General features: G+C 36.4%; 1 protein-coding gene across 3 annotated transcripts in view; it reads right to left on the bottom strand.

The window, feature by feature from the left end:
• The window catches only part of tbl1xr1a (TBL1X/Y related 1a), a 90,811-nt gene extending 67,748 nt beyond the window's left edge, over positions 1-23,063 (bottom strand). For all 3 annotated transcript variants that reach the window (XM_052101444.1, XM_052101445.1, XM_052101446.1), the window contains exon 1: positions 22,757-23,063. The gene's annotated coding sequence lies outside the window, so the exon portion shown is untranslated. The remainder of the gene's footprint in view (positions 1-22,756) is intronic.
• Between the last annotated feature and the right edge of the window lie 4,551 nt (positions 23,064-27,614).

Here is a 27,614-nt window from a genome sequence, read left to right as displayed (position 1 = left end):
GATTTAATGTCCGACAGCGATCGTCTTAAAATATAGTTGAATTACTAAACGAATCAACAAGTCAGATGTTGGACAACTAGTCGAATAGTCAACCACCCAGGCAAAACCATATGGGGATCCTCCAGACACCCGTTAAAAGGAGCCTCAAATATCCCATGTACTCAAGGAACTTACATTTATATTTCAAGCAAGGATGGGCACAAGTACTCAGAACTGACAGCAACATTTGATCATAAAAACGCTGATTGGTAATGAAAATGCGAGACATTTGACCCAATTTAAAATGTTATGAAACCTATTTCACAAATGTGTCAAAGAGGGGCCTTATTTTTTATTTTAAGATTGATTACACTGTGCTTTTCATCATTGCCTTGATTGTCAACAGAGACATTCTCATTGCAACCAAACTGATAAACAATGCTGCAATGCTAGAATTTGTTCTACTGATTTACGACACTCAACAGAAATTAAAATGAACAGTTTTGAACACCAGATTTCTGCAAAGGTTTGTTAAACATGTTTAATTATCATTGGCTCATAATGTATGTAATTTAATAAAAGTGAATGTTAATCATTGAATCTATAAATCTTCCTGGGTGTCGACATGTTTGCATGACGTCACACACGTGCATCTCCACACTAGATTTCCACACAAGATTCCAAGTTTTACATCCAACATAGTGCCGTTCCATTGCACTATATCCCGTAAAAAGTTGGAAAATCCAAGTTGAATGGAAAGCAGAATAATAAGAAATCCTCATAACAAACTCGAGATGGTGCTCAACACTGCGCACACACACCAGGAGTTCTTCCTTCAAAACACCTAGCCTGAGTGCAGCGGAGTTGAACAGAACACTAGGTCTTTAAAACTATTTTTACATTAATACGGTATTTTAAAAACACAATGGTTATGGCGTCTCCAGTAAAGCCACAGTTCAGACAGCCATGATGAAAACAGTGGTGCATGCTTGCTAAGATAATTATGGTAACCTGAACGAAGAGCAGAGAATTGCACTTTCTGAACATTCTTTCATTGAGTTGGCCAGTGAGTCTTTACATAATGCCAAATATGATGAATTATAATTTGATTATGCCATCTTTTGTACTTATTGTTACAGATTACATTTTAACAGCCTATAATAATGAATAGAAAAGAGACTGGAACAACGAGATGCAACGCACCAACCAAAGACATATGTCTGATTGACATATTCACTCGCTTAGCATTTTAAGGAACACTACGGCCCTAATGAAGTGTCCGACTCGGTCTTCTGCTGTTGTAGCCATCCGCCACAAGGTTCGACGTGTTGTGTATTCAGAGATGCTATTCTGCTCATTTAAATTAAGTAAATTAAAGTATTTGAATTACCGTAGCCTTTGTCATCTTGAATCAGTCTTGCCATTCTCCATTGACCTCTCTCATCAACAAGGTGGTTCTGTCCGCAGAATTGCTGCTCACTGGATGATTTTTGCCTTTGGCACCATTCCGAGGAGGGCTGAAATGATTAGTCGACGTTATCGACAACGTCAGCAATAAAAAATTGTCAAAGAAATTTAAGTAGTCGAATAGTCGTTTGATGTCATTTAACTAAGCATGAGATAATTTGAAACTCTAATGATGGCACGCGAGATCAGCACTGCAGTACTGAGGAGAGGAAGAAAACATAGCTTGCGGTCCAGACGCACTCTAAACGTTCACAAAAGCTTCAGGTGATGTAGATTGCAAAATATGAGGGAACTATACAAAAATAGAGATGTGAATCTTCACTGGCCTCAGGATTCGATTACGATTCAAAAGGGTAATGATTCTATTATAAAACGATTCTCGATGCATCTTGCCCTTCAATATCTTTCTTTTTCAGTTTCTTCTAAATTAATTTTTACTGTCTATTTTTTACCTTACAGCTGTTTTAAAAATCAGAACAAGACACATTACATAAACTGGCCTTTTACATTCAGTATGAGCTGTGAACAAAACATGGAACAACCTCAAGATTGAATAAATGGTTCTATAGTTTAAAAGAGTATCTCAGTTTTTCAGATTCTTTCTTTAGAACCTTATAAAAAAAAACTATCTTAAAAACCAACAAAAAAATTATTGGTTCTCCATCAAAACACACTGAATACTATTACTTCAACTGATTATATAATTATTTTTATTTTTAAGCATTGTAAATAATTTAATAGAATTAAATATTATTTCAAATTAATCTATGCCATGCTATTAATTTCATTTTTTAAGCACAAATGGAAGTCACTGATCCAGGATGAGATATATCTGCTTCTATGAGAGTGCAGCTGTTAGATTCTCCTCTCCTCACCTGCACAAGTGATAGTAAAGCGGTTTAAATAGTGCAGTTGTTTCTTCAGAAATGTGTCTCGTATGCACTGTTCCATCTGTTTGCTCTGCGAGTAGAAGATAAAACCATTATCATCAGGTGTGCACTGCTGTCCTGACAAACGAGTGACCGGCAATGACAAAAGCCAATGAAATGGCGAGCGAGCAAGAGCAGAGAAAGGCATCAGGGGGAGGGGGGAAGAAAAAAAATTATTAAATCACCAACCGCTGCCTCGTCATTATTTTCTTCTGTGTTTTCCCCCATTGTGTGCAAATCAGTGCAATTATGGGTGCGAGCTCGTCTTTCATGTTGATTGTTGGCTTCTTATCACGAATAAACTCTCCCGTTGCTTTGTGCGTGGGTATGTGAAAGAATTTCGGGATCGTAGTTTCATTCGGGCACAAATGGTCATGTGTTTGATACAGCTGGTCTGCAAACAGTCATGTTTGTGCACTTAACTCGCTTATTTTTTTCCACATCTGTCTTTGGCACGCACCACTGCTCTGCTATGATTTAAACTGAACTCAGAATCGATTCTGATTCTTTTGAGAATCAATTCAGAAACGTTTGAGTATGAATCGCGATGCATTGCTGAATTTTTTTCCAACAGCTCTAAAAAAAAAAATGAATAAGTAAATACAGGAGCACTCTTGTTGTGGAATAAGCGGAGCCTGAGCTGCCGCTCCGCTTAAGCAAAACTTGCGTTTTGAGCTTCTTTAAAGGAAACAACCCGATGTTACATCTTTAATGCAGTTATATTGTAGAACAGAGGAGGACAATCAGCCTGATAGGGGCGCGTGAGGGATAAAGGCGACCAGTGATGACTGTTCGAGAGAGAGAATTACAGGCAGCTGCTCTGTGTGTTTTTGTTTGTGTGTTTTTCATTTATTTCTTCATTAAACTATTATTTATACTGTCAAGCCGATTCTCGCCGCCTCCTTTGCATTGAACTGCTTTACATATCATTAATGCTTTATGGCTTTATTAAAGTTAAAAAATTATGGAAGCAGATCATGTAAATAACTACAAACTCCGAATCTGGCATTTCTGTTCGGTTAGCGTCTCTTCAATGAGTTGTGCGAAGTCTACCGATCCAAGGGGGAGAGATTGAAAATGCACCCAGCTGACGCACATCACCCTCACGTGAGCTTGCTGCAGCTGGATTATAACATGATGGCTCACGACTTAATGAATCATATGAGTCACTTTGCATTTCCTATCATGAAGAAAATTGCCAATATGCAGCTTTAATAATAAGAGAGTTTACTTTTTGTGAGTTAAAGATGGATTGAAGTGAATAGAAAGGTGAGTGTGTGTAGTCATCGTCCCATTACACACCGCAACAAAATACATTTTTGATTTGGTATTGACTTGTTTTCCAATATAAATATCGAAAACTCTTATAAAACAACATACATTTATTTTAGCAGCTATACTGCAGAAGAAAAACTTGGAATATAATATTAAAAATACAAATATTTAAAAAATGTATAAAAATCCTTTTTTTTTTTTTTTTTTAAAAAGATGCATTCACCTCAGAAGCAGCAACGATATTTAGAATTGCTTTTAAAGAATAGATCTTGAATATAAATATATTTTGTCTTTACTGCACTCGCTGAAGTATAACCAAGCGAAAAAAATACACTTGTATACAAAATACACATATTTAAGATACATTCTCTAAAAGCAAGTCTAAATATATTATATATGTTGCTTCTCAAGTAAAGGTATCTTGTTTTTGTCTTATCGAAAATAAGACAAAAACACTTGATAACAATAAAGAGCACCAGTCTAAAAAAAAAATGACTAAAAAGCCATTGGCTCCTAAACTGAAACATATAGGAGCCAAATGGCTGTTTTATTTGCCACATCACAGAATTGCCCAATTTAGATTGTTGTTAAAAAACAAGATAGAAAGCCAAGGAAAAAGACAGCTAATAGCTCATTTATCATGTGTTTAATATATATACTGTAGTTAAGTGCACAAATTTGCATTCACCTTTTGTCTCATAAATTTTGACACCCCACATTTTCAAGAGATAAAATATATTTTTTTTATTATTTAGTGCTGCCCTTCAGAATCTACATAAGTATTTACATAAAGTATCATATGCATTTAGTACTGTGTTGCTTCTTGAGCATCAGTGAATGTTTGCACCTTGTGTAAGTTGTGTCCCTCAATGGTCCCAAGTATCAAAAGTTGGATCTCATATCACACATAAATAAATTATATGTACAGTACTGTGAAAAGATTTAGGCACTTGTGAAAAATTTTGCATAGTGAGGATGTCTAAAAAAAGGCCATAAATAGTTTTCATTTATCAATTAACATAATACAAAGTCCAGTAAACAAAAAAAGCTAAATCAATATTTGGTGTGACCAACTTTGCCTTTAAAACAGTCACAATTGGTTGTTGTCAGATAGGAGCTTCTTGGAGAATTCACCACAGTTCTTCTATCTATTTAGGCTGTCTCAATTGCTTCTGTCTCTTCATGTAATCTCAGACTGACATGATGTTCAGTGGGGCAATGCCATCTCTTGCAGAGTGCCCTGTTTTTCTATTCTAATCTTTTTTTATTTGCAAAATAAATGTTGGGACTATTTACACACTAAAGATGAAGATATAAACAACCTTATGACAAATGTTTTTGTGAAACACCTTAAGGGCCTAAAACATTTGCACAGTACGATCGATCGATCGATCGATCGATACATGTATATTATCTACACTGATCAGCCACAAGATGCATGTTGGCACCAATTTGGAGGCACGAGGGGACCTACACAATATTAGGCAGGTGGTTTTAATGTTGTGGCTGATTGGTGTATATATAATATAATGTCTTTTTTTACTGTGAATAGATGGCCCAGACACAGACTACAAGAGTGCAGATTGACAGTTTATTGTGCAAATCCATTTCCAATCATTAATAAAAAAATAATAATTTGGTACATAACACAGGACTTTTCATTATAAACAAGCCTGAAATACACATGGGACTACTATTTTGAAATGTCTGTGTTCCCAGTTGTGAACTCACTGATGGCTGATTAGCTGAAATAGTGACTCGAATTCAAACGCTAACTTGAGCTCCTGAGTTCAAATGAGCTCTTGTCAGGTGATTAATTATAAAGACCCAAAAACTCATTTGTTCACGAATTGTACATTATGGCTCGTGCGGTGTTTGTTGTTGTGTGCAGCCAGCTAGCTCATATCATCAACAGAAAGGGTGAAAATTTGCACAAGACACACTGGCACTCAAAGGATGAATTCAATAACTCACAAGATGATATCTGACGATACCACATATGAACACACAGATCCAGACACTCAGATGCCAATGGCGACTAGATTTTATTATTTTTCATTGAATTCAGAGAATGTCATTTAGAGGTTTTTAAGAAGCTGATTTTGTCCTCTTTATTGTTAGCAAGCATGTTTAATGCAACCTTTTAAGTCAGGGCTGAATAGTCGGTTAAGAGCAAATGATTTATTGTTGCAATAATCACCCGAATGGTCAAATAATCATTCTATTAAACATGAGATTAGTCAATTATCAAAATAATCATTAGTTGCAAGCCTAATTCCAAGTAAACTCTAGAGACTGTTGTGCATGGAAAACCCAAGAGATCAGCAGTTACAGAAATACTCAAACCAGCTTGTCTAGCACCAACAATCATGCCATGCTTGAAATCACTAGACAAAAGTCTTCGTTTTGTTTTTTCAGCGTCTCGTGCAGGAGCACTATTCTTTAGAATCCGTGTCAAGTTAAAAATAACTTTAAAACATGTCTCAAGACACCAGGTTTCTGTTAAACTGTATTTTGTTGCACTTTTTAACGCAAGAATGCAATAGGTCTGAATCGTCGCAAGTGATTGGCACACATCCAAAACTAGAATGTGCAGTTTTTGCATTTTAAATGTGCGTATTTCTTAAATTCAACGAATATTCGAATTTCAATTTGACAGCACATATATGAATATATTTATCAAGAATGGGTGATTGAGAACTATTATAAATCTAATTTACATGAGGAAAGTGTTGTGGGAAATGTTACTTGCATCAAGATGTCTTTTTTCAGTAAATGGGTGAGTAGTTCAGTATATTATTTTACAATATTGGCTTTTATGCCTCAAAATAAATAGGTTAATTACACATTTTCGGTGTGCTGCGCAGTTAAAAATAGGCCAAGCGTCCCATTTCTACTCTCACTGAGGCTTCAGAGACGCAGCACCACACAGCTCACATGCCCACTATAACCTGCAGACACAGTTTGTTTAAAACAACCCTAACAAAAGCTCATCTCCAATCCTGGCATCCTTCATTGGTGTTGTTTTTGTTATTGCTATTGTATCTCACCCACAATGTCAGAAGAAAAAAGATCAACATTACATTACAACATCACAGGGGTATATTGTAGGTGTGATTGCAGTACTTTTCTTTCACAATGTATTTGATCTGCTCTAAAAGTGATATAAACAGTCCATGAGCCCCACACATGCACAGGACAGCATGTCACCCAATTATTCTGATGCGCACCCAGACCCATGATTATCTGTCTTTAAACACAGCCTTTTGCAGTTTTATAATCACATATTACCTTGGTGTTATTTTGATCAATTCTGCAGCTCGTTCTTGCTTAATCATAACGATTATATTGTGAATGTGAATATTGTGTGTGTGTATATATATATATATATATATATATAAAAAAAAAAAAAAGCCGATATGTGCCCACAGACTTTTTTGCACAACCTCTCCTTTTCAACCATCCGTCACTCTCCACAAACAATGCCATTTGTGACCAAATTACTCTTTTGAACCGGATCTTTTTCATGAATCACCCAAAGTAAGTTTGGCAGCTGGCCAAACTTACTTTCGGGCCACCAAAGCAAATTTTATGATAATATTGAGTTTGCACTAAATATGCTTCTCATCTGCAACACAATATTTTCATGGTGCGATTGAAGCCTGGTTTTCGCATGGAATCCACTCAATGATCTGCTCTTCATCTCTGGAATGCACACATCGGGCACGTGGGTTTCCCTGGATATCACAGCGCAGACCACAAAACTGATACCACCCATTTGAATTCTAGTGTGAATTTTCTAGTTTATAGCACCATAGAGGAAGTCAAACCTCTCAAACTAGAGATAGCCCCGACATGCTAAAAAGCACTGAGGAAAAGAGCAATGCTGTGCTATGCGGCAAAATATATCTATTTTTTTCACATTATCATCCTTACTAAAATGTATCACGATTTTACATCAATAACAGTAACACTGATATTCTGGAAAAAAATAAATCAGTTTTATATTAAATAATCTATTAGGTCAAATCTATTAGACCTACTTTTTATTACAACTGTGGCATATAGTTTCTAAATTGATTTAGGCTTCTATTTTTTTCCTTAAACACTATAATTTAGTATTATTATTATTATTTTAGAAATTCTAGCTTACAGTGATCTAATCACAGAAATAAGGAGCCATCTATGGTTTTGCCTGTGCTTAGGCCTATTTGGCATTGCACTGTAAATATTTGGGCAAGTTAATAAAGTTCAAAGACTTCTTAACAAATTAAGGACAAAGTTTTTCTACTGTGTAAAGTATGTTCTGTTTGAATGATATGAATAGATGTAATATATTCAGCTCATAAATAAAAAGGCTCATCACCTTTTTTTTTGTTTACATTAAAAACTAGGGGTGTACTGATAGATCGGCCACTGATCTAAATCTGTCCCTGACAACCATGTCACACATGTTTATCACATCTGTTTGCTGTTAGCCAGCTACAGTTTGAAAGCAGATTGAAAGGTAAACATCAGATAATCTTTTTGCAACTCAGCAGACAACGGTGGTTTTCAATATTGATGTAGTGGTTCTTGGTGGTGGATTGTGTCTGTTGAGCGTTGATTTCATGATATGTTGTTACCAAGTTGGTGAGACGCAATGCTGGAAATTAAATAAACAACATCCATCTTTTACTCAACGTGACAACGAGCTCATAGCTATTAAACTTGAGGTGAACTGCGGTGCCAATGCTTACCAAACCATGGGTGGCGAACCGTACGGTTCGTTTTTTTTTTTATTACCCGTTTTTTTTTTTATTACCAAGAACCACTACATCAATATTGAAAACCATGAATAAATCCATGCAAAATAAGAGAAAATGCCACCAGGCTACATTAAATACAAGTTAAGTTAAGGATTGTACTGTGACTTGATGTCCAATGTAAAATATGGGTTCCGAAGCAAAACCATTTGAGAACCACTGGTACAGTGATTCAGTAGCATTGATTGTTGTTATGCGTGTATGTTCTGTTAAATAGGTTTAAATTGTCTATTTGTAGCCTATTTATGTTTAATAAATATAGTGCAATTAATTTTCTGTGATGAGACCTTAAATTATTTGACAGTAATTACTACAGATATCTGGACTTCCAGAGTCCTTTAAGTGTCAAAAGCTCCCAGTAAATACACACACGACAACTCAAACATGATTTACACATATATATTGATTCTAAAGTAATTTTAAGATATTCCTCCAATGTGCAAAATACGAGTCCGGCCTCGCGTGCTCATGAACACGCATGCAACAGCACCCCTGCTGAAAAAACCCAATGTGAAACAATGTTTACCCCAATGGTGGATGATGATGCTTCTTTTCAAGGTGATATACTGCAGTTATATTAGCTTGTGCTGGGTTGCAAATGCCACTTTTGATTTGATGCCAGTTTTCAAATAGAATTTGTGGTCGCGATGCAGCATCAGCAAAATATTTAATCTTGCAGAGCACAGCAAACAGGCCAAGTAGAAAATTGTATATAAAATTAAAAAAACTTGTAGTATCTAGGAGCAACAAATGTTCATAAGTGTCCAGAGCAAGTATCATCTTAAACTTAACTGCAAGAGTACACTTGAGGCACTTCAGTATAATTTATTTTAATGCATGCATGAAGACACACGTTCCAATCCCAGTATCTCCAACTCTAAAAATAGAAACATACTGTTGACTGCCAAACATCTAGATTCTTCATTTGGTAAAACTATGTATGGTCCTAGTTTACTAATGAATTATAGGAAAACTGGGCTCAAAAAGGAATCTGTGATGGGTTTAAAAAAGGAAATGTGGTACTTCACAATCAAACAAGGTAGATTCAAAATGTTAATGCCCGAATACAGTAAAATCTAGTTGAAAAAAAATGTCCAAACTGTTTTTTACTAAATGAACACATAAATTATATTTCATTTCCATTTATTTGCTATATTTACCAACAAATATTTTTACTAAGCCATTAAAAACATGTGGGGACATTTTGAGGTGATCAGCAAACAAATAGCAAAATTGAAATTTTATATAAGTGTCGAACATACAAACTCTAATGGCACTTTAACTACAGAAGTTAAGAAACACTTCTAAATAGAGCTGTCACGATTATTACATTTCGCTGATGATTAGTTGTCAAACAAATAATTGCAATTATGACAATTAACTGTCTGTTTTAGGGCTCTCACTATTATGACGATTAATTGTAAGGGTGCACCAATTGATCTGCCACCAATCTAAATCGTCCGATATTCGTCTTAATTCTGTGATCGGCCAATCATGCCTAGAATCAGGGCCGATCTTTTTTGCAGCATGCAGGGAACCACACATGCACTGCTACTCTAATGAATGAGTGCCTTCTCAGCCCTTGATGCATGCCAGTGTGGCCTCTGAAGGGTGAATTGTTGGCAATTCCAAGTATTCACAAATGTAAACTTTCAGACAATCTGTTTTTCAGATGAATAAGCAGGTTTATATTCAAATGTGTAAGAATTATACGTAAATTAATATTAAGTTGCACATTTTCTAGAGTCATCACGGTACTAATTCTGACTCGCTGCACTGTGAGCATGGAGAGGATAAAGAGACTACAAACGGATATAAAAACGAACTAAACAACAAATAAAATGCTTATACAAATCTGATTATACATGATGTAACGTGAGTCGAGACTATCAGACATTGTGTTGAGCGATAGAGACTGTTAGAGTGATCATAAGCATTTTCAGCTTCACTCCCTTCATTATGCTCACTCGTGGTGTCAATAAAACATGCGTGCTCTCCAGGAGCTCTCAATATCTCACCAGTCACTCATCTCAGCGCTATTCTGTAAGGATCCCAATTTAAATCAAAATGAATGTTGGTCACATTACCACTAATCACAGCAATTACATTTTAACCATAACGGCACCACATCTTCACGCATTTGCTAAATAATTAGAGCAAAACAATAAAAGACAGTAAACAAATCATAGATAATAATGACTTCTCAAAAAATGCTGTGTGTGATGCTCTCATGGTCTTTACTACTTACCAATATGTCACAATGACCTTTTGATATTGACAACATAACTATCATAACGGTTTCAAAACAAATAAATGTTAGCAATTCACAATTAATGTAATTTTATAAAAATATTCGATTTACATTTACATTTATGCATTTGGCAGACGCTTTTATCCAAAGCGACTTACAGTGCAATTATTACAGGGACAATCCCCCTGGAACAACCTGGAGTTAAGTGTCTTGCTCAAGGACACAATGGTGGTGGCCGTGAGGTTAGAACCTGTGACCTTCTGATTAACAGCCCTGTGCTTTAGCCACCACGCCACCACCACCTACGATTTGTTATCATTAGTTAATGCAATATATTTTTACAGGCATTTTTAGATCCCCTTTTCTCCCAATTTGGAATGCCCAATTCCCAATAATAATTAGATCCTTGTGGTGGCGCGGTTACTCACCTCAATCTGGGTGGCAAAGGACAAGTTGCCTCCATTCTGAGACAGTCAATCCGAGCATTTTATCACGCAGCTCGCTGTGCATGACACCAATGGAAATTAGTTTGTTTATGATAACTACAGTAATGTTGCAAAAGTGTGGCAATGGGCAATTAAAAAAAAAAAAAAAAAAAAATCGGTCACTTAATGTTAAAAAAAAAAATGGGATATCGGTATCACGGAAAGTCCGGATTAGGTTTGGTTAATAGGGCTCCAGACTGCAACTAAAATGGTCGCAAATGTGACCAAAAATTATTAATTGCGACAATAATTTAACATCTAGTCGCTATTTGCGACAGTCGGGTTGTGTGCGTTCATATGCAGTTTTGTCAGACATCATCTTGTGAGCGCAAGAGTCATGACCAAATGACTCTTTTGAACCGGATCTTTTTCATGAATCACCCAAAAAGAACTGATGGTTTGAAATCAGGAGCTCAGGTTAGCAGTTTGAATCAGATTCACTTTCTCAGCGAATCAGCCGTTAGTAGCCTCACATCTGGGTGAGTAGACATTTCAAAATTAGAGTCCCAAGTGTATTCAGGCTTTTTTGTAATTAAAAGTCCCATATTGTGTACCACTTCTTTTTTCCTCCTACTGTTAATTATTGATTGGGATTGGAGTAGCACAATAAACTGCATCTGGAATTTCTTTCAATTTGCATGCTTGTAGTCTCTTTGTCTGGGGCCATCCAGTAAAAGTAAAGAAAGACTAAGGCAATATTTATAAAATAATAAATATTATACACACACATATATATACACACACACACACACAGAGTACAAAAACATTTAAGGCACTTGTAAAAAAAATACAATAAAAATAATGCCATAAACATTTTTCAATTAACATCATAAAAAAAGGAGCTAAATCAGTATTTGGTGTGACATCCTTTGCCGGTTCTCCTAAGTTCACCAGATTTTTCTTGGTTGTTGGCAGATAGGATGTACCAAGCTTCTTGGAGAATTGCCACAGTTCTTCTATCTATCTGGGCTTTGTGGGGGCCATAACATCTGTTGTAGGATTTCTTGTTCTTCTTCAATTCAGTTTTATTTGCAAAGGCAATGTTGAAATGTAAAATGTATATTTCCTACTGATAAACTAAAAGACAGAATACATCAAATAAACATTTCAAGACACATTTTTGTGAAAAAATATAATGCGCTAGGGCTGGGCGATATGGCAAAAAATATCATCACGATATTCTTTTTCATATCAGTCGATATCGATATTTATCACGATACTGAATCACATTTGCAAATTTTTTGGAATTTCCCAAAAAAAGAACAGAAAACAAAATCCTAAAAAGTATAAATAATCTTTACAAAACTGCTTTGGGGGAACAGACACCGCAATGCAGTGATCTTCTATGAAAATATTACAATATTTTATAGAGTTTATCAATTGAGTGCAGCTGGATATGAATGTTATAAGATGATCTGTTCATTTTGAATCATAATGACAGTATTTTTTTTTTTTTTTACATTAAAATAAATTTTCATATTTCTTTACAAACAAATATCCAAGTATGGGGGCATAGAAGCCCTTGTGACTGAGGAATGATACTGTATGGGGGTTCAGGGGTATCTCCAGAGAGAACATTTTTAAACCAGACAATTGAGGGACTCAACTATTACACAAGGTGCAAACATTCGTTGATGCTCAAGAAGGCAACAAACTAGTATAGTTTAATAGTATACTTTATGTAATTATCTGTAATGTAGATTCTGAAGAGCAGTACGAGATCCAACAAATATATATTTTATATCTTATATTTTTAATTCTCATAAATTACGAAAGGTGTGTGAACATTTCAGACAAAAGGGAATGCAAACATCTTCTCAACAAAATATTCTGTTCATTAAACCTCTGATTAATGGGTTATCAGCCCTTTTTTTTGGCTTTAAATCTTGTTTCTGAACAGCAAACTAAAAACAGCCATTTGGCTCCTTAATGTTCCTGGCTCTGTCACCAGGACTGAGACGAGTCACTACGCCACCAGGAGGACTTGGAGCGCATTGGGAATAGGGCTTTCCAAATTGGAGAGAAAATAAATAAATAAATCACGACAGGCCTACTATTAAAATATCCGTCTTAACATGCTCATACATGCAAAACATCATAAAAGAATTGCAAAATTATTCTAATGACACCTATTTCCTAAAGACCAAATAAAAAGAGTAATAAAATTCTCAATGCTAACAATGTTGCTTAATTTTATATTGCCAGCAAAATCATCAAGAATATATTATTAATATTCAAAATACCACCCAGACACAGCCTAAACCTCAATGTATTAGGCTGAATGTTCGCAAATGCCTACGAATGTCATCTAAGGTGAATTGGCACGTTTATAATTTTTTTTTTTTAAGTTTCCTGATAAAGCTTTCTTGCCTTTGAACTCTCTCTTAATTACTCAAACAAAATGTGCCCGCTATACTAGGAAGAGTACTTTGTACTGCTGCAGTTGTACGTGTTGAACTTGACCTTCAGGTCACACACAACAAAAGTATGCAACTGCATCTGGGTGGGGGAGGTATTCTACAGAGCTTCCTTTAGTCTGTCAGAGAGCAGGAAAAGAAAAATGAACAGCTAAAGCACGGGTCAGGAGTAAGACTATAGCTTTCACTATGCCCATCCCCCAATAACTACCATAGCTGATGAATTGAAAAAGCAAATCCCATTCAAACAGTTCTTCGCTCAGTTCCTGTATAATGTTCATTCTGTGAAACAAAAACAAAACAATGGTCTTCTAAACACATGATCTGACATAGCGTACTATCACTGGAACTGTGTAGATCACGATTCAGTGTTTAAATGCTCATCTTCGTATGTAATATCTGACTGTTTTTTAACAGGTTTCCCATATCTAGTATTGGTGAGAAAACATACAGTCCTGCCCCAAACCTACACCATTGGTTGGTCAGAAATCCTCTTTCTTTTAATACTCCAAAAATATTCAGCTATGAATGTCAGGCAAATGTTTTCATTCGCCAAGACATTTGTAAAGACTAAACTTAATACTGCAGTAAGTGTGAGCATATTTTTAATAACGTGCCTCTGATAGTTTGAACTTGAAGTACAACTGCAGGATTAAACAACACTCTAGAATGGCATTCAAGCTTCAACTGAATCCAGAGTAAGAAAACACAAAGTTCATTAATGACAAACCAGGCAGTGGAAGTCATACAGAATCATACAAAAATGTTAAACACATCCTAAAGGTCCTCGATACCACACCATCCAAATCAAGACTGATAAGGAGGTGGGAGATCATATGACTGCTGATTAATAAGCAAACAATCTTAGGGGGCTTTCACACTTGGTTCGATTGCCTGTTCCGAACCCGAGTTCGATTGCTCCCCCCTCCCCCCGATGGACTGTGTTCACATTATATATTTGTATCCGAACCGCGGTACGCTTGCGTCATCAAGCTGCAGCTGGTTCAGTAATCGTGTTGCTTGATAACCGCTGAAATGAAAAGCGTCAAAATTCAATGAATAGACTTGCTCGGTTCACATTTGTTCTTCTTTTTTTTAACCTTTGGTTTTGCTTTCAACATCAAGATACAGAAACACACTTGCGTCTGTCTGCCGCAAAAATACTGAAATTGTTCAAAAGACAGCGGGCTGTCCGCCGAAGACAATTTTTGCGAAGGCAAGCAGAAATCATCTCTCTGCTTGCAGTGTGTGTGCGTCAATCCCGCTTTTCATCAAGGTAAGTGTATATACACACACACACACACACACACGCACGAAAGTAAACCCTTTCCGCTCATTTTGAAAGTGACGCGTGTGAGACTGACGACCACATTATACGTCATCAATAGCGGTTCACTTCCGCGGTTTGGTTCGATTGCGTTCATATCAGCAGCGAACCGTACTGGAGTTCACATGAACCGTACCCCAGACCACCTTTTTAAGCGGACCCGAGTACGGTTGGTCGGTCGCACCGAGTTCGGAAGACAGCGTTCACATCATCCAAACGAACCGAACTCTGACGTCATTCGAACCGGGGTGCGCACCAAAAGTGCTAGTGTGAAAGCCCCCTTAGAGACCTTTCCAAAAAACAAGTGGCCTGTGTTACTCATTGGCAATGGGAAGCCACTTTTGCAAACTTTTACTTCCTCTTACCGTCACATCTGTGTTACGCAGAACTTGAGTCAGCACAGATTAAAGCCAGAGGCCAGACAAGATGATATGTCAAGATTCATTCATTATTTTGGATCATAACCTAGCTCAATAAAACCACTCCCTACATCTGAAATGAGGTGGGGGCTTTATTGTCTTATATTTGTGCTAGTTAGTGACATATGACCATTATAAAGCACCCAAACAGTTAACAAGCTTAACTGACATTTACCATTTATTTTAAAGCAAAACACATCTACACTTTATATCCAATATGCAATCGAAGTCGCCAAAAGACATTCAAAATTAAATACATATCATTAATTAGCTTATTTTGCCAATGTTATTTATTCCCCCTCAAACTGAATTTTCCCACTACTTCATCCTGCATTATTTTATTTTATACTTGCACATTCACAACACACCTAAACTGTGCACAACAGCACATTTACATTCGGTGTAGCTGATTGCTAAATTTAGTCAACTAGAAGCTTCTGGGAATCATCCACATGGAGAAGCTGACCATGGTGAAGTCAATCACACCTGCAAGTCAGTAGTGCAAGTCTGCAGTGGGACGCTGGAAAAGGCTTTATCAGATTAGGTGTCAAATTATGCATAGCCAGCACCAACCATTTAAAAGTACTTTTTTAAATGTAAAGATCAGGAGTAAAGTTTTTGGTGTTACTGTTAACATATCCAATCCCAGTCTCCAATACCATCTTAATATGCAGAGATAATTATTAGAAATTAGTATTATTAAAGCCGTTTGTAGGGTGAGACAGTCTGAACACTGTGGTGCAATCAAAACATTGTTCCGTTTGTTTGAGCACTGTAAAAGCCAGACAAAGCAACACTGGCTCAACCAATCGCAAGAGTTTGGGGTAGGACTATCTGTTTGTCCGACATCTTGCCTACACAGGAAGCGAGCAGCGCAACACTTCGCGTCAAATGTAAATCGCTCCCATTATAATCAATGACGCTTTAGACAATTGTCCGTCACGTCATGCCAACAGTTTACCAACAACATCACACCAGATCTCATAAGCTTGTTTTTTTTGTATACAAGCTCAAAAATCAGGTTTGTATTCTACAGTATATAGTGATACAGTAGTCTGCTGCAAAACATTACATGACTGACACAGTTGATAACAGGTAGCAAACCATATATTTCAAAAATGGTTAAAGGAGACCTATCATGCCCCTTTTTACCAAATGTAATATTCTCAGGTGTCCCCAGAATGTGTTAAATTTCAGCTCAAAATACCCCACGGATCATTTATTATACCATGTTGTAAATGCCTCATTTTGAGTGGAATCAAAAACTGTTTTCGTGTAATATAATGCAAATGACCTGCTGCTCCATGTCCTCGACATAGCTCTGGTCTTCGTGAAAACAATCAGAGACAATGGTAACTTTAGCTGCATTAGCCGTGGAATCAGTTAACAATCACATTCGGAAAGGCAATTTGCAAACATTCACAAAATATAAAGTGTGATACTTCAGGCTATAAAGCTGGAACACTAACAATTGGAACTGATCCATGCTTGAGAATAAAACATTTTGAAAATCCTGCTTTATATTGACACTCATTCACAAAGTAGTTCCATGTAAAATGATTTGCACAAACATACACACATTTTTGTATGTTTTGTGGCACATTTCCTTCAAAAACAAAATTGTCCACTGTGTCTTCAGTGGCTCTGATGCCGGGAGTACATGAAGACTCTTTATGTTCACTTTTAGGGCCAACAACACAACACTTATGATGCTTATGAAGCTCAGACATTATTCTTCTCACTGTATCTACTCCAGCACGGAAAAATGGCGGACTGTATGTAGATCACTAATGGGGTGGAATCAGTCACCATTCGTGGCAGGGCCTGCTTTAACATGACGTCACTTTAGAGCAGAAACGAAAACCATTCATATTGACACTGTTTTTGATTAATAGAAATATAAGAAAGGGGAGTGGGTGGACTTTTAAAATTGAAGGGTGGTTGTGTACACACACTGCCGACAAACATTTATGTACAAACACCATGTAAAAGTGAATTTTGCATAATGGGTCCCCTTTAAAGTAACAGACCTGAACGTCATTTTAACAGAAATAATTTTGACTCACATTCCATCTTTATTTCCAAGGCTACATCAACACAAATCCATTTTCATTTGAAAACTCTGTTTTCAGTTTCAAAACATGTAGAGCTTTTGAAATACTCCCGTTTTCGTTGGTGGAAAACAGCATTCAAGTGTACATGAGAGGCGTAAATGTAGCAAAATCAATGCGTTTGCAAATGAAAACATATTAGTCTGGACATGGCCTAGCCCAGTGGTGTAGTAGTATCTGAAGAGGTGGGCATCCTGTGAATTTATTAAAGAAAAAATTTTATTAAAGAAAAAAAAATTTGCAGGGAAATAAATTTACAGTGCAAATTATGTTACTCCGGGGATGCTTGTGCATCAGACGCTGGAAATGTCACTCCCCTTTCTAAAACGGAAAATATCACTGGTTAGCAAATATCCAATCATGTCTGAAATTAACGTTCTGATTGGTGGATCAGTTAGTCAGACTGTCTGTCTTGTCAGTTCAATCAGTATCTCTCCTGCAGCTCTGTGTGCGTTTAGAGAGAATCTTTGTACACTTTTTAAAATAAAATAAAAAACACAATTCATTCAATGGTGCTGCGGCATCACGTTAGTAGATTTAAAAAGTTCCAAGTCAAAAGACTACTCGTTGTTCTGGCGGCCATATGTATCATCACTCATTTCAGGTGGGCATACGCAAAATCCTAAGAAAGATAGGTGGGCATACTATGCACTAGACTACACTACTGGCCTAGCCTAAGTTTACTAAGTACTCTTACGACTAGTTTGAATATTACACTTTTATACAGTAGTGATATTTTTCTATCGTAATGTCTTCAATTTCATGCATCCGGTTGTATAGAGCTCTTATTTCAGAAAGACTTTTATTTTGAAAGACCTTTGAAGTTCTTCCTGTTTGTGAATTGTTCGTTATATCAAGCTTCCCGTGACTTGCGAACTGAAATCTCCAAGCTGCAATCGTGAAAATGGTAATTTAACCCTCTGGAGTCGACGGACGCGCTGGCGCGTCTTGCTGGATATTTCCGTCATTACAGCGGAAACAACATTTTTGGGGCATACAGATACGTGTAAGACATCATTAGAGACTATAAAGGGTCTACTTTTATTTGTGTACACTCACAATAACAACAAAACCTTGTGCTTTTGTAAAATAAAGAAAATAAAAAGGGTGAGCTGTAAGCAGTCTCTGGGTTCGCGAGCATATATCTGAAACAAGTCGCAAAAATGAACTGAAACTCTGTGAATACTTATCACACAAACATGAAACATATGTCTAAAGAAAGCTTAAAATGTCTACTTTTAAATAAAACTAAATCAAATTTAAAACAAATATTCTCCTGCAATGTAATCTGTATGAAACAAAGCGATGTACAGTTTTTACCGGTTCATCTCAATATCTCTAATGTGATCACACCCACCAGCAGAGTGCCATTCATACGCTAATGTGCTGAGACGATCAAATCAAATGGTAAACACCCCCGACTGTGTTGTCTTAAAAACAAAGGCATTCGCTTTTCTGAGCGTTTGAAAGACAGCACAATACACAAGTGAGAAAACTCCTGGATAGTGACGAAGATTTACAATTTTCCTCAGAAGAAGATCGGGACTCCGATGAACATTTGTATTTTGAAGAGAGACTTGAAGAGATCCAGCCGAGGATACAATTTCGGATGAGTAAGTCATTTAGTTTTCATTAGTTGACATGCTATTATATATTAACATGTACATATTTTACTAGTGGGACTGTTTCCAGACTTGCCAGCCAGGATTCTGAGTATTGAAATATGTCCTAATAAGCAAGTTTTAGTTACATTTAAATGCTGTTTCAGCTAAAGCAGGTATTTAAATTGTATGCTGTATGCTATAAATATGATATGTAATATTATATAAAAATAATAATAATATATATTTAACTAGCATTTATCCTGCCTCATTATCATCAACAAAGCTTGTGCTTGCAAATATGTGTTCAGGTTAAATGAGTAAAATGCACTTTAAATATGCCCATATTAGAAAATCACCATCTTATGATTTGTGAAGTATCATGTGACACTGAAGACTGCAGTAATGATGCTGAAAATTCAGCTTTGATCACAAATGCATTTTACAATATATTCAAATAGAAAACTGTTCTTTTAAATTGTAAAAATAGTTCAAAATATCACAGTTTTTACTGTATTTTGGATCAAATAAATGCAGCCTTGGTGAGCAGAAGAGACTTATTTTAAACGGTAATGTAGGTCTAAAATTAAGTAAAGTCTTTATGTAAAGAAAATGTATAGTCAGATTACTTCTTTTAACTTGAAACTTGATTTTGATCATTAAGTCTCACATTCATTCTCTTTCTGTCACATTCCTCATTGATAGGCCCAGGGGAGGGGTCTTTTGTCTCCTCAGGTGTGAATTACAATCAATATTCATTATAGTTCACACCTCCTCACATATGACCTTTCTAACACTAAAAGTGTCTTACAAAAGTTCAATTACTATATTGTTTTGTATGAATGAGTGATCAGGATGGTTTTCACATTTGTAGCAAAAACTCTAGGCTACAAGATCCAGTTCTCAAAAGGCTTGTGGACAAATGTTTAGTATGTGTTATATGGCCTTATTTCAATGACTTAAAATAAATGGTTTCAAAAACCATGCATAAACGTTATTTTCTCACACATGTACACACATGTTGCTCACATATTATTTTATTATTAATACAGTGTTATCAGACTTTAGCCATTAATGTGTTTTTAAGCAACTGAAAAAAGCACAAATGTCAAGGCATGTCAAAACTGCCCCAGGGCCCAAAACACCCTCAGACCCCAGAGGGTTAAGAATTTGCAGGCAAACTAAACCCACTGCTCTGCAGATGGATACTATTGGACACACTGCATGAAAATCAGGGGGTCAGGAATTGGCTGGTTGACAGGTCCCTTGTTAGCACCTGCTGGTAGATGCTGGAACTACATCACCCGATGCAAAGAGCATGTTTCTCCATAGACAGCCATTCAAATGTTGCCGTGTTATATAATGAAATAATTTTTTTCCAAGAACTACTTCAATTTAAATGATAATGCTAATGGCAGCATACTTAGTATGGTACCGAAATTAACAAAAAGATGATATCGTACCATATTTTTTTTTTTGGTATTGCGATATTTTGTTAGTACTGGTATACCACGCAACCCTAGTCCACACAAATACTTAATAGTTTGAAAACGCATTCATTCCATCCACACCGAGATACCATTTAGCTTTTCAGAAACACTCTCCCAAGTGGATAAATGTGAAAACACAGTCTTCACGTTGTAGTGTGGACCGGGAGAACAGAGAATTTTGGAAAAGTTTCATATTTGTTGCCATGTGACATTTGAGTTAGGACTTTTTGATAACTTATAAAAACGGCAGTGTGGATTGAAAGCGTTTCGAAAACTAAAAACTTTGAATTTGAAACGTTTTCACATTTATACCGATGAATGTGAGAAGTCTCTCACAATGTTTTATTTTTAATCCAGCATAGGTATTTATCAAACCAAATGAGACAAAGCCTAAAATCAACCAAACTATCTTGTTTTTGTTTGAGTTTTATCACAATATATGGCCAACTTCTAATCAACGCTACTGATCAAACAATATTTATCAGTTTAAATAAAAAGACAAGCAAAAAGTCTTAAATTCAAAATTCCAGTTTGCATAATGCCAGTTTCTATTAATGATCAATTACAGTATACATACTGTACCAATCACAGCGCAGTTGCATAACTACACAACATTTCACCAACAGTATTCCTCAATGACCTTGCAGAAAATAGCACAGGCCTTGTTCAAGAAAGCATGGCAGGCATTTTCAAGCTCACCACCACCATCTGCCCATCTTGTCTCTAGCACACAACCTTGAGGCTCTACAGAAATAGGGTCAACACCACTGCAACAGAACACAAACACAGAAACGTCACGATTCAACACGTCGGCTGGCCCACTGCGATTGTGCTCGACGAGGAAGAGCAGAAGGGAAAAAACAGATGCAACAGATCAGATCTGTCCCTCCCATCCCCCCAAGTCTTGCTTCAATCCACTCTCAGGCACCAGTTACATAACCGTGTCACTCTTCCACTTAGAGAAAGGCAGATTTTAAGCAAGACATAAAATCATTTAGAATTTCAGATGGACCATATTCACACAAAATAAATCCTTTATAATCTTTTGTTAAAGTGCATTGTTCTATGAATAATTTTACAGGCTATGTGTTAAGAAGAGCTAGGTAAACCTAACACAATTATTTTGGGAGTTTGTGATTTATGTAGGTTACATGTGAGCCATTACAATGGGAGTTTCCCAACGCACATGGCCTTCAGACTACACATACTCACTCAGGAGCTCCCCACCCCCACCACAAACTGAACACTAGTGCACATTATGATCCAAATGTAATAAGTAAACACTTACCTTTCATGATTTGTACTATATGTCATATAGATCAGCATCTTACAGTGAAAGTAAAATTACTCTCCAAATTACTAGATAAATAAGCAAATCTGACATTTCATATATTATCTTGGGTTTTGATGTAAACTTATGTCATGTGCATTGCATGTTGACCATTGCAGTTATAAATATCACCCTTTTATGTTAATAATTAAAAAAACAATAATCCATTCCTTGAACATACTCGTTTGTCTGAATCTGAATGTGAGTTGAGCTCCCCTCCCCCACTCTCAAACAACACCGTCATGTGCTTCAGCTGGTCTATCGTGTACAGTCTTTTTAATAACATTGCTTATTCACATGTAGTTTTATTAATTGAATAAACATTAAGTGAGTAAAACTCACACATGAACACTAGTGCTTATGAAATTGTGTACTGCTTCCACAGAATACTAGGGATTGCATAGAGTAGATAAACTTTAGTCATACCTACGTTCAGTCTGATTGTCCCATGTATGATCTAGCCATCAGACAAAATATCACAATTAAACTGCCTTGGTGTCACACTAATATTTAATAATATTATATTAACAAACAATTAAATTAACACCTGAGATGAAAAGTAGATTTTTTTTCCGTTGAATAATGTCAGAATTATATAGCAATTTGTGACTAAATATATTTTGTGCACACCAAACCATCTGAAGTGGTGCTGCAATTATGTACGCACACACATACACACACACACGCGCGCACACACACACACACACACACACGGCTGCCCATCCCCCACACACCCAGATCCACTAAAATAAATGCCCTTGCCAAATTATAAATCGCTATATATCAATATAAAAACATCCCAGTGATGCATAAACGCACCGATGCTACATCACTATCGATATAACTATTAAAAACGAAGAAAATACTTACTTTAATACCCGGATGAGCGCGAAGAGTGCCTTTCACTGCTGAGCTGCTTGTGTGGAATTTCCTCCTCCTCGACTATTTTGTAAAATAGTGGTCAAACAAAGCGTTATAAAGGTGATTTGAGGCGGCAGATCGTTAGATAAATTCCCAAACAAGCGTCTGGTCCTAATCGCATCGGCGTGGAGCTGAGTAAAATCGTTTAAAAAATAGATTTAAGCGCGATTGAGATACATTGTAGGGCTGTTTGCTAGTGGAGAAAGAGCCAAACGGTTCAGGACCAGCCAACGGCTTCAGACACTCAAACACTGGAGAGGTGACTTTCCAAGCGAAAATGGGGGAGGCCTGGGCGGTTGTCTCTGCAGCTTTGTTGAAACTGAAGGAGGAACGCAGACATCGCAGTAACATATGCCTGTTCGTTCAATTTGAATGGAGATTTGACACTAAACCGCGTTATAGGTGTATAATTAAAACTAGTATAATCGCTCTCGTGATCTACGTCACTGCATTAGAATGAGTTCCTGTGGTGGGGGGTTACATAAATGGGTAGATTTGTATATTGCAATTACATAAACAGGGATTCTGCTAAACATTGTGATGTGTGAAGATTTACCTTTTAGGTTCATTTTTAAGAAAGTCTCTACATAATATGTAAAAATAAAACAATTTAAATTGTGCTTATATTTAATTAGAAACACTAAATGTTAATGGTATTTTGTGTAGCTGGTTATTTCTGTAATTTTCACTCTTAATCCTTGAGCATGTGGAGTGGTATATATATGCAACGTGGGGGAGGGGCATGATTTATAAATTAATTCAAAATGATAAGATTATATAAATATTATTTAAAGTTCATTTATAATAAGTAATTTACAAGATTATATATTACTGGTATTTTGTGTTGTTGGTTATTTATATAATACTTTACTCTTAATTCTTGGTTATGAGTTGTAAATAGTGTGGGGGAGGGGCATGATTTATAAATAAATGCCAAATGATAAGATTAAATCATTTATTATTTAAGACCATTTATAATAAGTAATAAACAACATATATTACTGGTATTTTCTGTTGTTGGCTATTTATAAAATATGTGACTCTTAATCCTGGGTTTTGTGGTGTGTGTGTGTGTGTGTGTGTGTGTGTGTGTGTGTGTGTGTGTGTGTGTGTGTGTGTGTAGTGTGGGGGAGGGGCATGATTTATGAATACATGTAAAATGACAAGATTTTATAATTATTACTTATCATTTCTAATAAGTAATATTCAACATTGTACTGGCATTTTGTGTTGTTGGCTATTTGTAAAATATTTTACTATCAAGCCTTGGTTGTGAAGTGTAAATAGTATGGGGGAAGATCATGACTAATAAATACATTCCATTTAATAAGATTATATTATTTAATACCCATTCATAATAAGTAAAAATCAACATTATATATTACTGGTATGTTATGTTGTTGGTTATTTATAAAATATTTTACTCTTAATCCTGGGTTATTTGGTGTGTGTGTATAAACTATGTTGTGGGTGAGGGGCATGATTTATGAATGAATGTCAAATGATAGGCATATGATTATCAACCCACCCTGCTAGAACTGTACACATCCAGAGTAACCAAAAGGGCTGGTAAAATCACTCTCCACCGCATTCACCCATCTACAGAGCACTGAGCACCAGAACAGGCAGGCACAGGAACAGTTTTTTCCCTCAGGCCATCCACCTCATGAACAGTTAAAACTGCTCCCAAATACTTTCCTTTTTGTCAACACAACCATGTGCAATATTCAGTCCATCCATTCCTACTTATATCTATATTTCATTTATATTTTTTAACATATCCTACCTCTTCTTCAATACATTACATCATGTGCACATTACTGTATATCTGTATATAAAATATTCAAACAACTTTATTGCTCTATTGTATATATCTCTTTTCATTTATCTGTTATAACGTTTTGATTATTATTATTATTATTAAGTCACTATGTGTACAGTATATTTGGTTGCATTCTCTTTGCATTGGAAGCTTCTGTCACCATGACAAATTCCTTGTATGTGTAAGCATACTTGACAATAAAGCTCATTCTGATTAAGATTTAAAACCCATTTTAATATCTAATGTACAACATTATATTTTACTGGTATTTTGTGTTGTTGGATATTTACACAATATCTTACTCTAAATCCTTGGTTATGTGGAGTGTATATAGTGTGGGGAAGGGGCAATACTTATGAATAAATGCCAAATGTCAAGAGTATATCATTATTATTGAAACCCCATTTATAATAAGTAATAAATATCATAATATATTAGTATATTGTGTTGTTGGTTATTTATATAATATTTGATTCATCCTCTGTTTTGTGGTGTAAATAGTATGGGGGAGAGGCTTGCTTTATTAATAAATTACAAATTATATGATTATATAAGAATGATTTAAAACCAAATTATAAGAAGTAATATACAACATTACATATAACTTTGTTATATGTTACCCCGGCAAAGTTAAAACCTGAATAAAAGCCAAATATTATGATTATATAATGAATTATTTAATCAAATGACCAGTAAAAAGGATTCTGTTGCCATAGCAATCATGTTGGTTGTTGCAACTGCTGGTTCTCTGCTTCTGTGTTCTAGTCAGTCATTATGCTTAGAGTGTTGTGTTGGTGTCAGCTTGGCCGTAATCTTATCAAACCTCGAAGTGTGTAAGAACCTTGAACAGAAGGACCCTCCTCCTTCTCCTTTTCCTCCATTCTCCATTTCCTTGAACAGTTGTTTATGTGGTTGTATGTGACAAAAATAATTTTATTGTATGGAAAAATTTTGGTTTTTCAGATAAATGTTTTTTTTTTTCTGGCACTCCTTAAAAAAAGGACATTCCAACATCCAAATACTTGAACATAAACATACAAATAATTCCATCCATTACACAATAATTGTTAAATGTTATGCATGTCCAACTGATAGTTCTGTAATCACTATGCAATATATTACATGTGCATTTTTGGTTACGTTAATCCAAAATATAATATTTATTTTATATTTTGTATAATGTTTTTTCCCTCTGTTTTGTCTTTTCTTGTAATATTTATCTATCTATCTATCTATCTATCTATCTATCTATCTATCTATCTATCTATCTATCTATCTATCTATCTATCTATCTATGTATGTTTCTGGGCTCTACCATATCTCAGGACCTGAAGTGGAACACCCACATAGACTTCGAAGAAGGCTCAGCAGAGGTTGTACTTCCTTCGCCAGCCGAGGAAGTTCAACCTGCCACAGAAGCTGCTGACACAGTTCTACTCGGCCGTCATTGAGACTGTCCTGTGTACACCTATAACTGTCTGGTTTGGTTCAGCCACCAAATCAGACAGAAGGAAACTCCAACGGACAGTCAAGACTGCTGAGGGGGTTATTGGTGCCCACCCTCCAAGACCTGTACATCTCCAGAATAAAGAAACGTGCAGGTAGAAATCACTCTGGAACCTACACACCCTGCCCACTCCCTCTTTGAACTGTTGCCCAATGGCCGGCACTACAGACAGGGTTGGGGAGTAGTGGAATACATGTAACGAGATTACGTATTTAAAATACAACATATAAGTAACTGTATACCACTACAGTTACAATTTAAATAATTGTAATTAGAATACAGTTAGATTCAATAAGTATTTTGATTTCTGAATAGATTAATTTGCATTTTATTGTTATTTGTTTCATTTAACGTTTAGCCCTTTCAGATGGAAAACATTTATACATATAAATGATGTGATCCAAAGTGCATTTGAACAGCAGTGAAACAATTTCTTATGATGTGTTACATTCATACTGTCACGATTCCCCGTTGTCTGCTCAGTGTTTCTCCCCTGTCACCTGTCCCGAACTACACTTCCCATAATCCCCTGCCCTCATCACTGCCAATGTCATTGTTCTCACCTGAGTTTAATTTAATCATCATCACCCTTGTGTATTTAAGCCCTGTTGTTTGTTCATTCGTTGTCGGTCGTTTTATGTTATGGTTGTCTTTGACTGTGTTCCTGCCTTGCCCGCCGTGGATGTTTCTAGTGTTTATATTTTTGTTATCCCCTCGTGGATGTTTTGTTTGTTCCCTGTGTTTTGATTTATTCTGTGTTTTCTTGTTTATTTAATAAAGATCTACATTTAGATCCTCACACCTCATCTGCCCTCGTCTGAATCCTAACAGAATGACCGACTACAATATGGATCTAGCAGTTCACCAGGCAAACTACAGGCTTCTCTGCCTCAAGCAGGAGGACCGCCCAGTGGAGGATCACATTCGTGAGTTTCTGGAGCCTGTTGCCACCGGCGACCCCTCGTTGGACGCTCACCGTTCACTGTGGGTGTTGAGGAAGAGGACTTTACCTCTCCTCCCACAGTGGTCACCCCCCAGCCTTCCATGGCTCGTCCCTTCACGCCTGCCACGGCCAACGAGCCAACGCCCACACCTACCACGGCCGACGCGCTGGAAGTCTCGTGCCTCCCAGGGCTTCGCCTCTCGAGCCTTCCAGGGCTCCGCCTCTCAAGGCTCCCTTGAGTAATAATAATAAAAAGGAATACGTTACAAATTAAATTTTACAGCATGTATTCCATAATCTGTAGTGGAATACCTTTAAAAAGTAACACTCCCAACCCTGACTACAGAGCACTGAGCGCCAGGGCATCCAGGCACAAGAACGTCATGGTTACTGATGTAACCTCTGTTCCCTGATGGAGGGAACAAGATGTTGTGTCGATGAGTCGATGACACTAGGGGTCACCCTTGGGAGCCCAGACATCTCTGATCTTTGAAAAAAGGCCAATGAGTATTGGCGTGTGGAATTTGGTTCAGTG

Source organism: Xyrauchen texanus, chromosome 32 (genome assembly GCF_025860055.1).
Source record: "Xyrauchen texanus isolate HMW12.3.18 chromosome 32, RBS_HiC_50CHRs, whole genome shotgun sequence".
Classification (NCBI taxonomy): domain Eukaryota; kingdom Metazoa; phylum Chordata; class Actinopteri; order Cypriniformes; family Catostomidae; genus Xyrauchen; species Xyrauchen texanus.
This window is presented reverse-complemented; position numbering and strand designations above follow the sequence as displayed.